Consider the following 23,336-nt stretch of genomic DNA (forward strand, 5'->3'; position numbering starts at 1 on the left):
TGCTATAATTACCAAGGGAGGAGGGGAAGAAGAAATGTCTTCCCAATCCCCTCACGTGAAGTCCAAGAAAAAGCTGTCAGTCCCAAACCACACATTAAGAGAGGAAGAGAAAAATGAGAGAAGCTATTTCTTTAGAATCTACAGAAATAGGGGGCGGAGTGGGGTGGAGGTGAGGCAGGAACTCACCTGAATTCTCCCAAATTCCCTTCTAAACAACTTTAAAATAAACTGAAATTTGGAGTGGCAGAGCCCACGAAAGATCTGAATGAAACAATTTTCTAGCCAAAGGCAACTTAGGAGGAAAAGAGGAAGTATTTGTCATGCTGGGATGTTGGTTGACTTGGAGGGTGTGGCAGAAATGTCAGCAGCAGATCTTGGAGGTGACTGCAACAGTGGTGGAAGCAGTTTCCAGAGCTCTCAACTCATAAATTGTAAGGGGGTAGGATAACTGTTGAGAAAGAGATTACATGCAACCTTGGCACTGGGTTCAGGACCTTGTTGCATTACCCATATGCAGCTCTAGGTTGTGGTCTCAGGGCAGAGGAGCAGAGGCTCTGGTGCAGTTTCAAGATAGAGAAGAGTGCTTGTGGTCACTTACAAGGGAATGGGGACTCTCTTAGTTCTAAGGCAGAAAGAAGGACTAGCACTTGAGGCTGCAGGAGAACAGGTTATCAGACCATAGTTCTAGGGCCAAGCAGAGTGCTAGAACTTGTGACTTCAGGGGAACAAGGTTTATTCATGGACAAAGATCAGAACACAGGTCAGGAGAGAACTGACAATACCTCTCTTTAGATTGTTCAACTCTGGAAGCACCCACAATTTATAGCCCCCAAGAACTAGCTCTGAAAACAGCAGCATGAGAACAGAGTTCAACTTTAACATAAAATTACAAATCAAGAAAGAGGCTGAAAAAGTGAGCAAGAACAACAATAACAACAAAAGAACCCGATCATTAAAAGTTACTATGGTGATAGAGAAGGTGAAGATATATACTCAGAAGAAGATATCACTGTCAAAATAGCTACAAGCAAAGCCTGAAAGAAGCATATGAACTGGACATAAGCCCAACAAGAGTTCTTGGGAGAAGTCAAAAGAGGATTTTAAAAATTGAATAAGAGAGGTAGAGAAAAAATTGGGGAAAGGAATGAGAGTGATTCAAGAGAATTATGAAAAGAGAATCAACAGTTTGGTAAAGGAGCCAGGCACACAAAAATACCGAATAAATATGTTTAAAAACCAATATTGACCAAATAGTAAGAGACAAAAAAATCACTGAAGAGAAGAACTCTTTAAAAAAGGAAAGTTGGCCAAATAGAAAAAAAAAGAGGTACAAATGTTCAGTGAAGAAAATAATTCTTTAAATATTAGAATTGGGCAACTGTAAGCTAATGATTCCATGAGACATCAAGTTATTAAAAAATCAAAAGAATGGGAAAAAGGAAAATAAAATATTTCATTAGGGAGGGGAATGCTGACCTAGAAAATAGTTTGAGGAGAAATAATTTAAGAATTATTGAACTACCAAAAATACAACAACTAGGCCTGTATCTCAGAGATCAAAGAAAAGAAAAAGGACCTATTTATAGCAACTCTTCTTGTGTGGCAAAAAATTAGAAACTGAAGGGATGCGTATCAGTTAGAGAATGCCAAAAAAGTTATGGTATAAGATTGTGATGGAATATTATTATGCTACAAGAAAAGATGAATAGGATGGTTTCAGAAAACATGAGAAGACTTATTTGAACTCATGAAAAGTGAAGTAAGTAGAACCATGAGGACATGTACACAGTAACGATAATATTATATGATGATCAACTGTGAATGACATCTATTCTAAGGAATAAAATGATCCAAGACAGTTCCAAAAGGCTTATGATGAAAAATTCTTTCTATTTTCAGTGAAATAGCTGATGGTGTCTAAATGCAGATTGAAGCTTGCTTTTTAAACTTTCTTTATTTTTATTACTTTTTTCTAGTCTGTTTTCTTTTGCAATATGACTAATATTTCTAAAAATAATAGTATTTTGCATGACTTCACATGTATAATGTATATTAAATTGCTTGCCTCCTCAAGGATGGGAGAGAGAAGGGAGGAAGGGAGAGAATTTGGAACTCATAATTTAAAAAAAATGAATGTTAGAAAAATTTTAACATATAATGAAGAAAAATAAAGCAGAATAAGAGAAAAATAAAATCTATAGAATGGACTTTGATGTAGCCCGCCATCATAGTGATGGAAAGTAAGGAAAGGTGGCATGTGAGGAACTAATCAGAAGCTTTTCATTATTTATGCCCTTTATCAAAAGACTAAAAAAGACTCAATAAATATGGCAAGGTCACAAGCTTCACAATCCATGGGCAATGACTCAGCCTGAACATGCCATTGGAAGTGGCAAGGCCACAGGCTTTTCCATGCAAGCATTCCATGGGATGATTACTGTTATAGTAGGTTGGAACCAAGTTATGATAGATTTTACGTGACAAATAAGAGACTTTATTTGATTCTAGTGGCAAGAAGGAATCATTGCTCAGAATTAGGAGAACAATGTGTACAGTAACAGAAATATTATACAATGATAAACTGTGGTGGACTACACTATTATCAACAGAGCAAGTCTCCAAGGTAGCCACACGGAACTCATGAAGAAAATGCTATCCCCAGCAAAAGAAGGAACTATTGGAATTTCAGTGCACACCAAAACATTTCATCTTTCGTTATATATCCTTCATCAGATTTCTGTTTTATGTGTGATATGCACCTTTTATCATGATATAAGCAATATGGAAATATGCATTACATGAATGTATGGTTATAACCTACTCAGCGATGGTGGGGGAGTTTAGGGAGGGAGAAAATCTGAATTTTAAAATATCAAAAAACTATTGTCAAAAATTGTTTCTACGTGTACTTGAAAAAAGAAAAACATAAAGAAAAAGGAAAAGGAAAAGGAGAAGGAATCACTGAATGTTCATAAGCAGGGAATCTGAGAGGTCAATCCTCTGTTTTTAGAATATCATTTTGGCAACTTTGTTAAGGAGTTTTTGGAGCAGGGATAAACTTAAGGCAGGGGAATGAATTAGAATGTTATTGCATTAATTCAGTCAATAGATGAAGCTGCTCGTTTGAACTAGAGTAGTATCCATGTGAGTGAAGAGAAGAATAAGCTTTTTAAGATGGGACTTCCCTCAAAGCAATTTGTGGTTACTGTATCCAGGGACTCTACAAGTAATTTATTTATTTTTCATGGTGGAAGGAATATCCTTGAATGTAGATGAATGGCATAAGCTCTTGGATACTACATAGTTGCTGAGACTTCTTCAAGATGTACTTACCATTCTTTGGGTAGCAAAGAATCCTAGACACACAACCATTTCTTACTTATTGGCTCCTTATACACTGATTTCTTATTATGTTTTCCCATTGTAGGAAGTTATAATGGTACCCAGTGACACTCTTGTGTCAACTCTAATCCATAGTTAGGATGAACTTCAAAGATAGTCATAATTGTGCTTCTTCTTATCCTTACTTAACTAGCCTATATGGTTCTCATGATACTGCAGTTTAGACTGTCTTCTCTAGCTAGGTAAATTCTACTACTTCTCTTGCTCATAAAACTTTCTACTTCCAAGTTTTTACTCAAGCTTATCTCTCCACCCAGAATGCTCTATCCCTTTCTGTTTATCTTCTTGCTCTCATTTTTCAAACTGCTTAAAATTCACTACTCCTGAAAAAGAGATTAATTTATCTAATTTTTAACACTCCTCTGATTTGTATCCTTTCAGCATTTATGCATTTGGTTTGCATGTTGCTTTGTAGGCATTCTTTTTGTTTAACCTTTATCATCCATCTTAAAATCAATACTGAATATTGGTTCCAAGGTAGAAGAAGGGTAAAGGATAGGCAATTGGGGTTAAGTGACTTGCCCAGGGTTAAGAGAAAGGTTAAGTGACAGCTAGAAAGTGCCTGAGTTCAGATTTGAACCCATCTCTAGGCCTGGTGCTCTATCCACTGTGCTACTTAGCAGCCCTTTTGCATGCATACTTTTTTTAAACCCTTAACTTCTGTGTATTGGCTCATAGGTGGAAGAGTGGTAAGGGTGGGCAATGGGGGTCAAGTGACTTGCCCAGGGTCACTCAGCTGGGAAGTGTCTGAGGTTGGATTTGAACCTAGGACCTCCCGTCTCTAGGCCTGACTCTCAATCCACTGAGCTACCCAGATGCCCTTGCATGCATTTTTGATGCCCTTCTCTTGTATCCCCAGCTCTACTCCGTGATCATGGTCCACCTCATGGGCAGAAAGTTCTTTTCTGCTACAGTTCAAGGTCATAGCTTTTTATTTTGCAAAAGGGCATCTTTTGCATAAAAATGCAGAATATTGATAGTATCTTTTGAGAGGTTCATACTCTATGATACCATTGATTTCTAGTCAGAGCAGTAGTCCTTTAACATTGTGATTTTTTAATGAGCTTATTTTCCCACTGAAGATCTTTAGTGCTTCTAATATTCAGTCATCAGACAGGAAAACTGGGTAAGAACCAGAAATTTACTTTTGATTTTTAGCTTACAAATATTCGTGATCTCAGTTTCTTACTGAAGGTTGTTTTCTTTTTTCCTTTTTTCTTTTCTTTTTTCTTTTTTTTTTTTTTTTTTTTTGGTCATATTTAACATTCTTGTTGCCGTAGTGGAAACTTTTGTTCTTTGGAAAGGCCCAGGGTCAGATTCCTCACTAAAACTCTGAACAATTTCTAAGGAGATTTCTTTCACTAGGGAGATTATACCTTTGATCCAACTACAGTTGGATTCCATATTTAAGCCTCCTCAGGATCTCAAGACAGAGACACTGAAAATTGTGTACATTCGCTATAAAATCTGGGATACTTGAGCAAATCCCTGCTTAGAGTTGAGTAGTTCTTGAATCTCAACCTCTGCTACCAATTTCTCCCAAACTCATGTTAGTTAAAAGGGTTTTAGTACTGAGATGAAAGTATCTGAATCAGAAAAGTCTTTGAAAATAAATACATGGTGCTTTTCTAACGTAGGCTCTAGTCCATTGGTCCCTTTATAGCATTAAAAGGACACTTGAGGGGTTATTACATGTCTTGGTCTATAAAAAGTGGCTCAATTTGAAGACTGAATTACTTTCCTCTAGGTACTACATAATTTTGTATTATTTTCAGGAAAAATTAGGATTTGATGCATGCAATAGAAACTGAAATTGTTTGTGAGGAATAAATTGGCCTTCTCTGATCCACTTCCATCCATAAAGTATCCTTTAAGTAATTTTTCCAGTAATGATAGATGGCAGCAGTTCTTGTCTTTGCTCTGACATTGGCTACCAATGTGACCTTGGGCACATTACTTGCCCACTTGATGCCTCAGTTTCATTTTCTATAAAATGAGAGGGCTGGGTTAGATAATCTCTAAGGTCCTTTCCAGATTGAAATGCTGGGATAATGTTATCTACCCTCTTTCCTAGCTCCGCTAGTGATTGACTGGGGTTAATACTGAGAACTGTAGCTGTCTGTGGACCAGAAGTTTTTTTCCCCTCCATTTGAGAATAACTGGACCATATGGGGATCTAACCCATAACCTTGGCCTCATTAGCACTGTGATTTAACTCACTGAGCTGACCAGCCCAGACAGAATGTTTAACATACACCAGCTGTGAAAATCACTCTACAATTCTTGCCTGACTACTGGTATTCACCTGCTGGATTGGAAGAGGCAAAGACAGGAATGGAAACTGGGCAAGGAAAGAACTTCCATAGGAATTGGAGTCTTGGGAGAATGCAGTGGGCCAGAACAAAGAGTGTTGGAGAAAGGGAAGGATGAGTAGAACAGGCAATAGGGAGAAATAAGTTTGAGGGGAAGAGTAGGAAAACCTGTTTTTGGAAGACAACTTGGACAACAGATTTCTATGTTACCAGCTTGTGGGAAGAGGTGCTAGGTGCCCAGGCCGCTGCCATGCCCTCTTCTCTCTTTCTTTCAGAAACACTGATTTGATACTTTAAAATTATCAAACAAATTTGATACTTAACAAAAATATGACTAACAATATCAAAGAAGTTCTCTTGGAGGCATGAAGGTGAGAATGTGAAAACAGCGATAAAAATATTTTTTCAAAAAAGTTTTTATTCTGGATGTCCAAGGATGTGTAATTCAGATGTTATATGCCCTTAGTGGGGCATCTAGATGGAGCAGCAGATAGAGTGCCTGGCCCCAAGTCAGGGAGACTCCTCTTCCAGAGTTCAGCTCTGATAGAAACTTACTAGGTGTTACTCCGGGCAAGTCACTTCACACAATTTGCCTCAGTTTCCTCATCTGTAAAATGAGCTGAAGAAGGAAATGGCAAACCACTCTAGTATTTCTGCCAAGAAAACCCCAAAAGGGATCACAAAGAGCTGAATACAATTGAAAAATTACTAAACAATAAATGTCCTCAATTAGAAGATAGGGTTTGTTTTTATTTTTTGAGGGAGGGGGCAGAGGAGAGAGCCATGTGGCATTCTTCACACCCTACAGAGTGCTCTAGCATAGTGCCCTATACAGGGATACAGAGCAGACATTCCAAATATTTACTGATGGCTGATATGGTGCAGGGCACCCTAGGTGCCTGTTAGCAGACAGAAGCAGGTGGGGAGTCTGTAGGTGTGGCCAAGCATTGCCTGGTACACCAGAAGAGCAGCTCAGATGACAGTCCCTGTGAGAAAAGTGCAGAAAGAGCCAGGGGCTCTCCTCTGAGTCTGTCCTATTCAGAGTCTCTTTCTTTTCCCCAGAGAAGGGAACCTCCTTCCTTCTCTGCCTCCTCTGCCTCCTCACACCTCCTTGGGGGAGCTGTCTCTTTAAGGAAAGGCAGTAGCTTACATAGTAGCAAGCCAGTCCTGCCTCCCCTGGCTGTTCTGGGTTAGAGCCGGGATAGTGGAAGGAGCGAGGAGCAGCCGCTGGAGTGAGTTTGTGTGTGGGGGAGCAGGCCTGAGACCGAGCAGAACATCCTCATGCATCTGTGCCCTCGGAAGGACCCCCCTACCCCACCCCTGATCCGTTGCCCTCAGCTTCCGCCCCCTGGCTCTGGCTCTTGGACACAAGATGGCCATTCTTAAAGACTGAGCTCAGGATCTGTAAAAAGAAAGTTGGGAAGTAGCTGGATGAACTTGGTAAGTGAAACTCCCAAGTTGCATCCCCTTTCTCCTCTCTCCTCAAGTGGAAGATTTCAAGTTTCACCCTCCTTCAGCATCTCTGCAGACAACAGCTTTTTTCTTAGTGGAGGACTGCGTTGGTGGCGGGGAGGGAAGAGGTCGAGGGGTGGGGGACAGAGTTCAGCCAGGCAGATGCAATGGGGGAGCAGGGCTTTCTCAGGGGACTCTCATCAGGAGCAGAGGAGCCATATGATGCTTGCAGCCCCTGATTATCCTAAGAACTGCTTCCAGCACCAAGACAAGGAATTGTGTCAATGTGTGTGTGTGTGTGGGGGGATCCTCAATCTGGAGTGTGTATGTGGGTTGGAGAGGGGGCCGATAATGAAGCACATAGTGAGTTTTTAGGAGGTGAAGAGGAATTAGGAAAGATCACTTCATCTCTAAAGCCTGGAAGAAGGAAATGTGGGCAGTGGGAGCCGCAATTTGAGAAAGTACTGGGGGCTGCATGTATTTTACTGTCTTGAAGAATGAGGCTGAAAGGGTGAGCAGCTGGGGAAATTGGAGTGTCAGTTTGGTTAGGGAGCCTGAGTGCCAGTTCCTCTCTCAGGGCATGAGAGGGCAAATGCCCCCACTCCTGTTTTCCTGTTGCTGACTCCCTATGCCAAGAAGCAGAAGTATGGCTTATTGGAGCCAGTGTAATATGGGCAGTAGACTTAAGAAATTGTGCCCTAAGTGGGGAGAACTATTTCCAGCCGAGAGTGATAAAGTATAAATGTCTCTTGCTGCCATCTGGAAGCAAGGCTTCTGAGTCCTGAGGAGGTTTGAGGAGCTCTCTAATTCCGGACTGTAGAAATCAGGGAGATGAGATAAATGAGGAAGAACCCTGGGTCACTAATAATAGCCTGGGGAGGGAGTCTGAGCTCACCACCTTTCCCATCCCTCCCCATGCTGCTACTTGAGAATGCTATGGAGCTCCCCCACTCCCACCACAGGTGTCTAGGAGTAACCCAGGGAACAGTTTACCTTGTTTGACTTTTCCATGAGGAGAAGGAGCACTTATGACCTCAGCTCTTGGGCACTCTCATAGCCAGTCGTTCTGAGAAGGTATTTAACTGGCTGTGGACAAGGTGGTTTACCCTGATTTCACCAGGGCAAGTTTACCTTTCTCTCCTTTCCTCTTCTTATAAAGTATTGAAACCCCTTACAGGGAATGGTTAAGAGGTGGTGACTGGGAAAGTTAAGGGAAGAATGGGGGAGGGTATGGGGCAAGAACCTTCTTCCTGAGGTACCCTATCTCCCACTCCTCAGGCATGAGATATTCTTTACCTGCAAAGAATGAATTTGTCTGTGAAGAGAAACGAACTGTGCCAGAAGCCCTAGGTTCTAACCCCAGCTCCTCCTTGACTGACTCTGTGAGTCATTGTACTTCTTGGTGTGGAATAGTCAGGGCAAAAGTGGGGGTGTATCCTTGGGAGAAGTGGGCAGATCAAGGGAAAATGTGTGTGGCTTTATCCCCAATATTAATAATCCCCTGGTTGCCTAACTGAGCCATCAGCTTCTCTTTCCAGTCCCAGAGGTCAAGTAGAATGGGCAGCTAGATTGTCCTTTGAGCCAAAAAAGAAAGAAAAGCAATATTTATTACAAAGCCCAACCACTCCTTGAGTTGTCTTGGCTGTGGACGCACCACTTGATGCCACTGTACTTAGAGCCAGCACTCCCTCCAAATTCAGATTTCTCTCCAGGCCCTACACCCAACCATTACCCATGCCTGTAAGCAGGGTAATGGAGAACTGCCTTGTCATAGGAATAGAGGTGATAGGAAATTTAATTAATGCCCCGGACCCTAATATTATATGATTCTTTTGATTTTTGCCACCACCACCTCCTCTTCTTTTTCACCTTCCTCATCTCTTCTTCTATTTGTTCTTCCTTCCTCTCTCTCTTCTTCACTACTGTTTTGAGTACCTGGTATGGTATGGGCAAGGTATGGGCACATATGGGGCTAAAAACACATTTCTAGGAAAAAGCCGATGAATATTGCCTCTCATATTATGCTCCACTGCAGTGTATCTTTCTTCTCAGGCCCTGAACCCCAGCAGTGGTTGTGTGATTCAGGGAAAGCACAACCTTACCATATGTCTGGGTTCAGGACTATCCTGTGGCTAAATCTATCCCTTGCTTTGTAATCTGAGCCTGCTCTGATTTCTACACCACCTGATCGAGTGTCCATGTTTGTTTTGACATCCAGTGTGGTGCATGGGGGGTTGGGGGGGGGGGAGAGACAACTATAGTTCCAGATTTCAAAGCAAGAATTTTTTTACAGCAGCCGCCCAAGGCCAGGCCCCTACCAGCTGCTGTGCTCCCATGTTAGCGTTTTCAGTTAATTAAGAAAACAAATCCCAAATCCCTGACAGAGACAGTTTTCTAAATACTGGACAGAGTGAGTCTGTGTGAGCTTTTACAGGAGCTGCCTCAGGACAGGACAGGATGATTGGAGTATTGAGGCCAAGTCAGTGAACTGGAGAGAAGGATCGAAGCCAATGAGGGAACAAAAGTGGGAAGAGAATTAGAGAGAAGATCAACATAGAGTCTTTTCAGCAGAGAAGTTTTATTGGTATCAGTGAGATGGGATGAGATGGATGGGATAGGATGGAATGGGATGGATGGGATGGAAGGGGAGGTGCTTCCTTTCTCAGAAGAACCCCAGAGTGATCTTGGCATTCCTGACAAGCCCTTGACTAGGTGTTAAGGGGCTTAAGATATTGCTGTTTGGACCTTCTAGGTCTAGGCTAGGATTGGGGATAGAAGTGACATTTTTAGAATAAGAAATATAAGGATGGAAATACTAGACCAGAAGAGGGAGAAGAGAGAAAGGGGGGAAGAAAAAAGGAGGGGGAAACACATGAAAGAATTATTTGAAAAATTTCCCCTTTAGGTCTGAGTTTCCTTTCCAAGAATTAGATTAGGCCAGGATAAAGGATATAGAAGATAAGTGATGAGTGATGCTTAAGGAAGAATTCCAAGTGAACACTTAGTTAATTGGTATCAGTTTGCACTTCCAGGAGGGAAGCCCTAATGTCTTTGGATTTAATGGATCTCTTTGTCTAGCCAACAATGTTCCATCCTCACTGGGCTCTGTGTCCACCTAGGAGAATGGTATTGGTAAAATCTCAGGTTATGAAAAGACATGCTGTTCCAATAGGAAGATGGCTAATTTCCAGGTTATTTGTTGTTGTTATTGTTTTTTATTTTTTGTCATTTGCTTTTTGAAGACCTGTAGGATGGGTAAAATAACATCTCAAAGTGGTGGTTCAAGTCCCAGCTAAAATCCAACCTTATACAGGAAACCTTTTCCCTATTCCTCTTAATTCTAGTACTTTCCCTCTATGCTTATCTCCAATTTGTCTTGTATATAACCTACTTGTACATATTTGTTTGTATGTAGTCCCCTCATTAGATTGTGAGGTCCTTGAGGCAAGGACTGTCTTTTACCTTTCTTTATAGCTATCTCCTTTAGTAATTAGCACATAACCTGGCACATAATAGGCACTTCATGAATGTTTATTGATTGATAGTGATTAGAGGTATATGACTCAAACAAAGATATAGCTGGAATACCCAGAAACCCTTGTTTTTTTGAAACTATCTTTGGGAGCAACCTCTGGCCCTTCTAGTACTCTCAAATACTTTGGTAAACAATTTGGTTTGCTCTTTGTTTTTTTAATAATTTGAGGCTTTTTAGAATAGTTAACTTAACAATATATCATCCTAATGTTTTTTTTTTTCTCTTTGAACTCCATTTCTTCAAATTTAGCTGATGTTAGCCCCACAGAATCTGTTATGGGGATGATATGGAGCTCTGTGTTTTGAGCAGGGTTAAGACAACAAGCATTAATTAATTTTCATGCCAGGCATGTTGGGGAAAGTAAAAAACAGTCTTTGCTCTCAGGGGGTTCATAGTCTAATGGGGGAGACAACATGGAAATAACTATGTATGAACAAGATACAGAGGATAAATCAAAGATATATTGATGGAGAGAAGAAACTAGAACTGAGAGGTACTGAGAAAACTTTCTTGCAGAAGGTGAGATTTTAGCTGTGACTTAAAGAAAACCAAGAGATTCAGAAGAGGAGGGAGAACATTCTAGATTTGGGAGACAGTCAATAAAAATGTGTGGAGGCAAGTGATGGAATGACTTATTAGAGTAATAGCAAGGAAGCCACTGTCACTAAATTGGAGAGTATAAATTGGGAGTTACATGTAAAAAGACCTGAAATAGGGCAGCTAGGTTGTTCAACAGATAAAGCGCCAGGTCTGGAGATGGGAGATTCTGCGTTTAATTTTGTCTCAGACATTTCTTAGCTATGTGATCCTGGGAGAGTCACTCAACCCCAATTGCCTAGTCCTTACCACTCTTCTGCCTTAGAACCGATACTTAGTATTGATTTTAAGACAGAAGGTAATGGTGTTAAAAAAAAAAAAAGACTTGAAGGGCCACATTATGAAGGGTTTTAAAAAAAGAGAGAGAACTTAATATTTCATCTGGAAGTAATAGAACCATTGGCGTTTACTGTATAGGGAGGCAGCATGGTCAGACCTCTACTTTTTGTTGTTTTACAGTATTTTCAGTCATACCTGACTCTTCATGACCTTCTTTGGGGTTTTCTTAGCATAGAGAGTTAGTGATTTGCCATTTTTTTCTCCAGCTCATTTTACAGAAAAGGAAACGGAGGCAAATGAGGTTAGGTGTTTTTCCCAGGATAACATAGCTATTAAGTGACTGAAGTTGGATTTGAACTCATCTTCCTGACTATAGGATTGGCACTCAACCTACTATGCTGGCTAGCTGCCCTAAATCTATACCTTAGGAAAATCAGTTGAGAGCTGAGAGGAGGTCGGATAAGAATAGGGAGAGCTTCAAGGCAGGGAGACCTGCCAGAAAGGTAACAAAGCAACCAGAAAGCTAATGTAATAGTCTAGGTGTGAAGAGATGATGTGTACTAGAGTAGTGTCAGTGTTAGTGGAGAGTAGGGGACATGAGAACTGAGGGATGTTGCATAGGTAGAATCAACAGGAAAGATATATTGAAGAGGCTCTTTTATCTGTCCCTCTGTATGTGTATGGTCATCTTTAGGGTAGAGGATGGTGCCATATATCTGTTTTATATGTGGATACCTTTCCATTCTTACTATATATTAATCCTTCCTCTATAGCAGACCTATACTACTGCTAATTTCTTACCTCCAGGTCTTGGCTGATGGCAGTTCCTATGCTTGGAATTCCCTCCTTCCCCCTCTTCATTTAGTGAATTGCCACCTACCCTTTCAATCCCAATTTGAATCCCTCCTGTTCCATGCAACCCTGATCCTCTCAGTTGGTAAAAACTTTCCTTCTGCCTGGGACTTCTCAATGGCACTTTGTTTCACACCTCTTTAATGCACTCATCATGTAATACTGCATATTAATTAGCTAGATTTGTGTCTTATTTCCTTACTGGACTATAAGCCACATGAGAGCAGGACCATGTCTTACCTAAAATTTGTATCTCTCCCAGTACTGATTAAGGTGTTCTACACACAAAAGGGGCTTAATAAATGTTTGCTGAATAAATCACTAAGATCTAAATGTTTGATCCAACAAGCATTCTCTAAAATGGTATGGAACTCAGAGCTCTACATAAGTGTTTGTCTGTAGTGGTGTCAAATATGGCAAAGAGGGTCAATTGGCAGTAGATTGAAGATAAGTATTCCCTGATGAAAAATGCCTTTGAAGCCAAAACCTTGCCTTATATATGGGACTACTCACTGCTTGCCAACCTTCCTGCTAAGAAAGTAGAATTTGCTGTTGTTTTTGTTGTTTTGTTTTTTGCTTTAACAGCATTTGCATTTTAAAGTGTATTTCTCCCCACTCTACTACCTGTAATTAAGGAAGGAAGGTAGGAAGGAAGGAAGAAAGAAAGGGAGGACAGATAAAAGGACAGATGGAAGGATGGATGGAAGGAGGGAAGGAGAGAAGAAAGGAAGAAGGGATAGATGGAGTGAGGGAGGAAGGAAGGATGGAAATTATTTATCAAATGGCAACTATATGCACAGTCATTGTGCTAAACACTTTATAAATATTATCTCTTTTGATCTTTTTAACAACACTGGGAAGTAGGGGCTATTATTATTTCCCTTTTACAGCAGAGGAAACTGAGACAATTGGAGATTAGGTGTTTGCCCTGAGTCAGACAGCTAGTAAGTTTCTAAGGCAATATTTGAACTCCTCCTGATTCCAGTACTGTCCTATTAGCTATCTCAGAAAACCATCTTTCATAACAAAGATTTACAAAAGAAATAGAGAAAATAAGCAATTCAGCAAAAATCAATATATCCTCTATGTCTGAAAATATGTGTTATTCTATACCTACAGTTTCCCATCTCTGAAATGAAGGGAAGAAAGATACATTTTACCACCTTTTTCCATGGTTAAGGCCTGTTATTGTAATTACAGTGTTCAGTGTTGTGTTAATGTTCATTCTTTTTAAACTGTTGAACTCATTGGGTATCTTGTTTTCCTAGTTCTGCTTATCACCAAATTCTTCATATTTGTCATATTTGACAGTGTAATAATATTCCTTACAGCCACATACCACAATTTGTTTAGGCACTCCCTAATTGGTGAGCTTCTACTTTGTTTCCATTTCTTTGCTACGACAAAAAGTGCTACTCTTCATATTTTAGTATGTATAAGACCTTTTTTTCTTTCTTTAATTGTGTCTCCCAGTAGGAACTCTGAACCAGTAAGTCAGTCAGTAAACGTTTATGAAGCATTGACTTAATTAAATTGAATTTATTTAATTTAAGCATTTATTTGAACATTTATGTGTCAGGTACTGTGCTAAGTGTTGGCAGAAGATGGTCTCTTACAAGAAGTTCACATTCTAATAGTGGAGACAGCATGCAAACAACTATGTATAAACAAGCTAATAAGCAGAATGAAAAGGAAATAACCAACAAAGGAAAGACATTAGAATTAAGAGGGATTGAGAAAGACTTTGAGCTGGGACTTGAAGGAAACCAAGCCAGGAGGCAGAGATGAGGAAGACGAGCATTCCATGTATGGGGGACAGACAGTGAAGATTTTTGGATTCTAGAGATGGAATGTCTTGTTTGAAGAACTGTAAGGAGGCCAGGATGTCTGGATCAAAGAGCACATGAAATAGAGTAGAGGGAAACATGAGTAGGATAGAAGAAGACCAGAGGGGTGATAGGTTGGTTTTGAGGGACTTTGAATGCCAAGCAGAGGATTTTATATTTCACCTTGAAGGTGACAGAGAGTCCCTGGAATTTTCTGAGTGGGGGGAACATAGTTAGACCTATGCATGGGTCAAAGACTATTGACATTTTAATCAGTTTTTAAAAGCATAATTCAAATTTCCAGAATATTAGTGTTCCTACCTTTCTGCTGTTCCTCCAACATTTGACTATTCTCATATTCTGTCATCCTTGCCCATTTGTTGGATGTGAAGCAAAACCTCAGAGTTGTTTTGATTTTCGTTTCTCTTGTTTTTAGTGGTTTAGAGCATTCTTTCATATGGCTCATAGTTTGCAATTCTTCTTTTGAGAATTGTATTTCATAGCCTTTGACCACTTATCCACTGGGGATGTAATTGCGTTTTAATGCTTTTTCCATTACAGCATGGAATTAGGAAATGATCCTTGGGGTAGGGGACAAGTTTTGAATAGGAATCTTAAAAACTTACCAAAGGTAAGTGAGATAGATAATGAATGTTACAGAATTGGTGAAGATCAGATGATGAAGGGAATCCTAGCTGTTCACTTCAGATTATGGAGTGAGAATGTAGGTTAGACAAGGTATTATCTGGATTGGTTTTGAGACAACTCCTAGTAGAAAAAGATGGCATTTTCCTATGCATAACCAGCATTTGAGAGGATCTGGTAAATATTGTATTTCCTTGGTAGACAGAATTACAGATTTAAGAGCTTGAAGGGGCATTTGAGGCCATCTAGTATTAAACCTTCATTTTGCAGAAGAGGAAACAAAGGCTAAGAATTGACTTGCCCAGGGTCACATAGCTACCAAGTGTCTGAGGCAGTATTTGAACTCAGATTTTCCTCACGCTCTTCATTCATATAAATGAGCAAACTGAAACTTAAGTGTCTTCCCCAGGGCCTCACAACTAGTGTTAAGAGTAGAATGTACTATTTCAATTAAACAAACATTTATAAAGTACCTGTTATGGTCAATTAAACCAACATTAAGAGGGCAGCTAGGTGGCTCAGTGAAGAGAGAGCCAGACCTAGATTCGGGAGGTCTTGGATTCAAATATGACTTCACCCTGCATAAGTTACTTAACCCTGCTTGTCTAGTCCTTTCCACAATTATCCCTTGGAACTAATCCTTGGTATTGATTCCAAGACAGAAGGTAAAGTTAAAACAACAACAACAACAACATTAAGGCACTGTGCGAAGTATACGAATACAAAGAGGAAAATTAAAGTTTCCACCCTTGATAGCTCATATGCTATGGTTGGGGGGAAGGGCAGACCACATTTAACAACAGCATTCTTTTGACAAGCATTTGCTAAGATCATAGTGCCAGGCACTGAGCTGGATGCTGGGGATACAAAGAAAAAAACAAAAGAGTTCTTATGGTACACAGATAAGTGAATACAAAGTAATTTGAGGTGGAGGTGGGGAAATTTATCCTAAAAGTTGGCACTTTGAATTAGCTGAGCCATGAAAATAAGGATTTTGAGAGGTAAATGTATGGAGGACCTATGTTTCAGGCTTGGAGTTAACCTGGGCAGAGGTACCAAGATGGGGACAAAATTCTGATCTTGGGACTAGCTAGTAGTCCAATTTCACTGAAATGGAAAGGGCTTGAAGGAGAGTAACATGCACCAAATCAGAAATGGTAGGCAAAGGCCAGACTGTAAAGGACTTCAAATGACAGCTTGAGTTGGTGTTCTGTCCTAGGGGCAATAAGGAACATTTGAAGATTTTTGAGTTAGAAGAATGCCATGATCATTGTTAGAGGAGGCACATGATTGTGTGCTCTGATGTAATTTTGGTGGTCATGTGGACCTTAGACAGGAGAGAAGAGATCCTGGAATCAGGGAGGTCAATTAGCAGCTGTTACAAAGATTCCAAGCAAGAGGTGATGAGAACTTGAGTTAGAGTAGGGGCCTTGAGGATAGAACAAAACAAAAAAGAGAGAGGTACAAGAAATGTTGAGGATAGAATTGATATCCCCTGAAAATGGATTGTCTATGGGGTGGTGGTGTGAGGGAGAGGGAAGACTAAAGGGAGGACTTAGAAGTTATTGGATTACTGGAAAGTACTTTCAAGAGAACTAGGAAAGTTCAGAGGAGATACAGGTTGAGTGGAGAAGACAATGAGTAATCCCATTTTACACATTTTGATTTTGAGATGTCTATGGTACATCCTGAAGACTCTTATATAACTGAATGACTGAACAACAACTTGGTACACATTCATTCAAGCACAAAAAGAGAGTGATATCTGAAGGACTAGAATCTATTGAAGGAACAGGGTTAGAGAAATAAATTTGGGAGTCAACTTTATAAAGATGATATTTTAGCCCATAGGAGCCAATCAGATCCCCAAAGGAGAGAATATGGAGAGAAGAGCAGAGGGCCTTGGAGATTCCAATGATAATGGTCATTTTTATAGGAGCTTATATGCTTATCTTTTTTCATGGTCACACAGATCAGTATGCTCATTCCAAATTGAGATCCTTTCACTCTCCAAGTTCATGTGGAATGGGAAAGAGAAATGTATCCAATGAAGAAAAATGGCAGACATGATAGCTATGCTAGGAGAAGTATCTGATGGAGTTTGGCTTGGGAAGTTTTCTATGCTGAGGCATATGGGATAAAGGGAAGGGCATGATAAGTATGGTTTACATTTGGTCTGAAATAGTGAACTCTCTACTCTCCCAGCCCAAATCACATTTGACTGTAAAATCTTTGGCAAATGTCCAGGCATCAAGTGAATGTAAGAAGTGTCTGGGGGGGTGGGAAAGGAGGGGTGGACATCGATATTCTAAAGCACCAGTCCCTGCGTCAGAGACCTTGATACGAGCAGCTGAGATGTCCTTTCCTCCATTTGCAAAGGAGGAGCCTCAGGAGTCCTAGAGCATCTGGGAGAGTAGGAGCCCCAGTTGTGCAGTGGGAACCTATTGTCCCACGCCACATCAGGCCTTAAGGGAGTGAGACAGAGGTCTGGACTTGCTCTTAGGCCTTTCCCAGGCAATTTTCCCTCCTGCCGAGACCATCTGGGCTAATGGAACAAGAGGGCTGGAGGAAGAGGGGGTGTTGCACAGCATTACCTCACCAGCTATCTGGAGCCCAAGTCTAGGAAACAGGATATATGGGTCTTGGCTCTGTGTGAACTGAAACTACTCAAGTCTATCCTCCCTCAGTTTACCTGGTTGAAGGATAAGGGCTGTAGCTAGTCCAATTCAAAGGCATATTAAAAAATGGGGATGAGCAGAGATTGGAAATGATACAATGGCTTTACTGGACAAAAAAAGAAAATGAAGAGGTAAGATAGGCCTGTATGGCCTTTCACAATCAAGCAGGATTATTTTCCCAAGTGACCAGACCATTGGATAGAGTACAAGCTGCTGCCACTATTCCGATGGAAAAAAGAAAAACCAAAAACCCATTTTCTCCTATTTCAGCTTTCACTTAGGTGAATGGATTATCACTCACTAATCAATGAGGTGTCAAATAACTTCCTTTTTCCTTCTGGACCAGCCCTATTCTCTCTCTGTTATTTGACTGAAGACTCCTCTGCCTTTTGCTGTTCAGTTTCATTGGTCCTTGAATTCTCCCCCATCCACTCAATTCAAGTAATTGGGTAGACTGATTCTCAAAAGGATTCACTATCTCACTGTATGACCTTGGATAATTCACTTCTTTCTGGGTTTCATTTTCTTTTTCCATAAAACAAAGAGTTTGGACTAGATGAACCTCTTAGTTTCCTTCTAGTTCTGTCATTCTGTGATTCTATGAAGTGAAGAGAGGTTGGTTCCTGCTGTCCAGAGGGCCCTGCTGATGTTCCCAGAATTGTCCTATTTACATTTTTACTTGTTGCTCCTATGGGCTTCCTAAGGTCAATGAGGAAATAGTTTCTCATAGTTTCTCAAGTGGGGTCCCTTTCCTGGATATTCCTAAGGCTTTGAGGTTAAGGGACATGATGATCTATGTTCTAATATCTTGTTTTCAGAGGAGATTCTAGGGAACTGAAGACAATTTCTGTATCTCCAGGACTAAATACCAAACTTGACTAATTGACTGACTGGCAGTGTAGTATCTCAGAAAATTTTAGGGTGGTTGCTATTGCCTTTCTCTAGAAGAGACAGAAATGTGGTATAATAAAACAAGTATTAGATCTCTAGTCAAAGGACTTGAATACAAATCTTAGTTCTGCTATTTATTACTTGTGTGACCTTGAGTAAGTCACTTGATTTATTGTTGTTGTTTAGTTGTTTTTCAGTTGTGTCTAACTCTTCATGAACCCATTTGGGGTATACTTGGCAGAGATCCTAGAGTGGTTTGCTAATTCCTTCTCCAGCTCATTTTACAGAAGAGGAAACTGAGGCAAACAGGGTTAAGTGACTTACCCAGGGTCTTATAGCTAATAAGTACATGAGGCCAGATTTGAACTTAAATAGATAGAATGTTCCTGACTTCAGGCTCAGCACTCTATCTACTGCACCACCTACCTGCTCTCATATCATTTGAAATCTGTTATTAATTACTTATTCCACCTTGATCAAGCCCTTTCTGGGGTTCAGTTTCTATAATATGAGAAAATTAGGCCATTAAGGGCCCTTCCAGCTAAAAATCTGTCATTCTAAGGTAAGTTTAGTTATGTGACCCTGAGCAAGTCAATAACTTCCCAATATCTCAATGTCCTAATCTGTAAAATGATGTGACTTGGCTCAATGGCCTCTAGCCAGCTTTCGATCTATGATCTTTTGGCCTTCCTAACCCTAACTTTACTACCTTTTGAATTTACTAGAATTGGTGTTGGGTGCCTTTATCAAGATATTCTAGGCTAGGGTATTTGAGGACAGAAGCTCTGTCTTGTAAGCATCATTTGGTTCTTTGGATCACAACCAATATTGAGGAAACATGGAGGAAGGAAGAGGTGGAAATGAGCAAGAGAGAAAGTCCATCTCGAACACACCCATGAACTCTGGAGCCAATTCTGTGTCTTATAGCAAGAGAATGGAGAAATATAGATAATGTGGCCTGATGAAAGACATGGGTATGGAGAAAGTCTTAAAGATTCAAGTCTATGGGAAGAGACAAAAAAATGAGATTATTCTATATATATAGAACAGGAGAATGATGTGGACAACTTTATAGTTGTCTTCAAGTTACTGAAGAACTTTAGTGATTGTGCTGTGTCTTTTAAGGGTCTAGGAAATTTAGGAAAGTTTCAAATGAGAGAAAATAAAAGATGTTGTTGTTCAGCTGTGTCAGACTCTTCGTGACTTTATTTGAGGATTTCTTAGCAAAGATACTGGAGTGGTTTGCCATTTTTGTCTCCAGCTCATTTTACAGATGAGGAAACTGAGGCAAACAGGATTAAATGACTTCCCCAGGGTCAAATAGCTAGTAAGTGTCTGGGATAAGATTTGAACTTAAGAAGATGAGTCTTCCTGACTCCAGACCTGGCTCTAGCTGCCATAGGAGTTGGTATTAAACTTTTTTGAGAAAAGAGGTAGAGGTATGTGAGGGCATTTACCCAAACCACAGTTTCCCAATAAGCCTGTCTCAAGGGAGAAACTGTCCCCAGTTGCTTCCACTCTCATGGCTTAAAGCCCAGACCAATCTCAAGCCTGCAATGCTGCCCTCTAGAATCTTCATCACTCTAGCTTCTACTGTTATCTTTTGGATGACTCTTGTTTCAGTCCCCTTCCCAGGCTCCCTCCTTCCTCTTCACAGCCAAGACATAGTGAATGTAGAAAGAATTTATTTACAAGAGAAAACTTAAGGGGAACATATTTATATAACAGGGTTCAAGCATACTCAGAATGTTAACAAAAATGACTGCCCAGTACAGACTCTGGATGTTTCCAAAACTTTGTTAGAGGAGATCAGGCAGGCCTAAATAGCTGAGTGGAAGATTCAGAGATTCAGATTTAGAGTTGGAGCTAAGAAGAGCATCGTAGGACTAGAACATTCTAAGGCCACCTCTGTAGACGACTTCAAGGGAAGATGGGATGGCCACTTGTTATCTGTTGGGTAGATGATATCCTTGGTCAGGAACAGATGGATCCCTGAGGTCCCTTCTATCTCTGAGAATCTGTCATTTCCTAATCTAGTTATTTACTTACCCATGACCCTTCCATGTGGCTTGGCCTCATGGTGACATCAGCCATATTCCAGAGCGTGTCTCATGGATTTCCAGTTTTCTTTTAGAAGGGCCTTATTTCTCAGCATATGTTGCCCTTGGCCAAAGCTCCATCTAACTTCCAGTTTAGTACATTGGTAAATGCCAAAAATACTTACCATCTCTACACCAACCTGAGAATGGCCACTGTAAGATTAAAATTAATATCTAATAACTACAAGTATTATATTTTATAAGATTTATTTATAATCACTTGAAGTAGAAATAAAATAAACTAAAAAGACATAGAAGTTCAAGCCTAATTATCTAACAAAAAGTAAAACCACTATCTAGATCCTCTTGCCTGGCAAAAAGCCAGCTTTCCCAGCCATGATCAGGGGAAAAGAAAAGCCAGGACAGAGCTACACTCACAACTTTATCCCTAAAACATAAGGACATAACATGAGAACAAAGCTGGGAAGCTGGGAAAGAGAGTTTTGGGGAACAAATCTTAATTACACTCCATCAATACTTGATTTAGTCTAGTCCTCTGCCAATACTCTTACATATGATTATGACATTATAACTAAAGGATACATGTCCACACCCACTATTAATACTATCTTTTCCCTAAGTTTACCTTCAAATTAAAAAAAATAATAATATTTGACATTTCTCTAATGTTTTAAAATTTGAAAAGTACATATCTCATTTGGTCAATTCTGTGCTGTTATTTTCATTTTACAAATGAGGAAATTGAGATAAGTGAAGGGTCACATAGCAGGATTTGAACTCAGCTTTTTATGACTCCAAGTGAAGCATTCTATCCACTATACTACCCAGCTGCCTCGTGTTCACAAGACATTGGTAACTCTTCATTTACTTGTGGAATGCTAATATAGAAAAGGAGGGGACTATTTGTTTTCCATTCCAGCATATGGAATGACCTGGAGAGGTGAAGGTTAGACATAGAACCTTCAAAACAATGAATGCTATGAGAACTGGGAGCAAGTGATAGAGGCAGGCTAAGGAACCACTTGCTTGGGGGTGGGCCAGGATTTTTTATGCTTTTCTGAAGTTTGTTTAGTTCCTGATTTTTGGTTTTCTTATATTCTAATTAAGATAGCCTCCCCAGAAGGTCATAGAATTGTGGAATGAGAATGGGAAGGGACATTAGCACTCACCAAATATAACTCTCTCATTTTATCAATGAAGAATCGATGAAGAAGTTAAAGACCAGAGAGATCATAATGTGCCTGGTGCCACATGGACAATAGAATATCTGAAGTAAGATTTGAATCCAAATCTTTGTGACTTTATACCCAACACTCTACTAGTTCACCAATACCAACTTGCCTTTCCAGACCCCCCCTGCATTGCGCTCTTTCTTCAGGCTCATTCCTTTCCTGCTTTTTTTCCTTCTGAGAAAAGGCTAATGAGGCCAATTACTTGCTCCTCACCCCACAAGTCCTAAAGTCCTTTTAGGTTGTCCCCACCTTGGTGAAGGGAATGGAAAGTGGAGCTCTTGTCTGTGGAATGCAGACTCCTGGCACTCTTATGCTTTGTTTTCTTAACAGCCCTGATTTTCTGGGAGTATAGAGGTGAAAAAACAATGATGAGGAAATGAAGAAGCTGTTACAATTTTTGAGGATGCTGAGAAATAGCCATTTAATCAGTATAATCGGGATGAGGCAGTGGAGGTATAGAGCCTGAAAGGATATTTTATAAACACCATGAATATATAGGTTGGGAACCACAGAATATGGACAAACAGAATCTGTACATGTGATTAGTCATTTTTAGTGTGGTCATATATGTCTGTGTGTGTTGGGTATATCCTACCTCTAAAGTCTAGGGAAAAAGAATAGAACTCTGTACTGTGGTGCTAAGGAAATACCAAAGAGGTAGAAACATGCCCTTGAGGAATTATTAGACTGTAAATTGTAGGTCACTTAGTAGACAGGCACTTAGTAACTGAGTGACCCGACCCTGGGCAAGTCACTTAACCTCTGCATTTATCTTAAAATACTGGAGAAGGAAATGGCAAACAATTCCAGTGTCACTGCCTTTGGGCTTTGCCCTTGTGAAGTCCCCTGATAGGCTCTGATAAATGAGCTTTCACCTTATCCCACCAGGATCCAGGCCTCCAAAACATTTCCAAGTCATCTTCATACCATACCATCATGTCTTTTTGCCTTTCTTTCCCTACCCCTTCCCCTTCCAGTTTTATTTTCATGTGCCATCTTCCTTCATTAGAATGTAGGCTCATGTTAAAACTAGTGGAAATGTGCATCAGCCATGGGTGGGAGGAGTGCAGGGGGTGAAGGGGAAAGTAGGAGCATGAATCATGTAACCATGTTAAAAATGAATATTAATAAATGGTTAAAAAAAAGAATGTAGGCTCCTTGAGGGCAGGAACTGTCTTATTTGTATTTGTATGCTGAGTGCTCACCCTAGTGCCTGGCACATAATTAGCCCTTAGTAAATGCCATATGTATGTATGTATGTATGTATACATCCATCTGCCTATCTATCCATCTATTCATCTAACCATCTATCTATCTATCTATCTATCTCCATCTTTTTGAGCTATGTCTCACTGAATCATTTTACCAAGATAATTACTTCAGATGGTATTAAAGTGTTTCAAGAAAATATCAGTAGGGTAACATCATAGCACCCACTTGGCACATCCCAGACAACAACCCTTATTCAGTCCTCATGCCAGTCATATCAAGTAGCAGTGAGAATAAACACTCAGGAGTTCAGCTCTTGGTTGCTTCTGTTTGGGAACTAAACAAATGGCAATTCTGTCACCCACA

At 40.1% G+C, this 23,336-nt stretch overlaps 1 protein-coding gene across 1 annotated transcript in view; it reads left to right on the forward strand.

Moving 5' to 3' along the window:
* Window positions 1–6,842: 6,842 nt before the first annotated feature.
* DAAM2 (dishevelled associated activator of morphogenesis 2) overlaps window positions 6,843–23,336 on the forward strand; it is a 117,797-nt gene continuing 101,303 nt past the window's right edge. Inside the window, exon 1 of the mRNA XM_044675301.1 lies at window positions 6,843–7,154. The gene's annotated coding sequence lies outside the window, so the exon portion shown is untranslated. The remainder of the gene's footprint in view (window positions 7,155–23,336) is intronic.

The sequence above is a fragment of the Gracilinanus agilis genome, chromosome 4 (assembly GCF_016433145.1).
Source record: "Gracilinanus agilis isolate LMUSP501 chromosome 4, AgileGrace, whole genome shotgun sequence".
In the NCBI taxonomy this organism is placed as follows: domain Eukaryota; kingdom Metazoa; phylum Chordata; class Mammalia; order Didelphimorphia; family Didelphidae; genus Gracilinanus; species Gracilinanus agilis.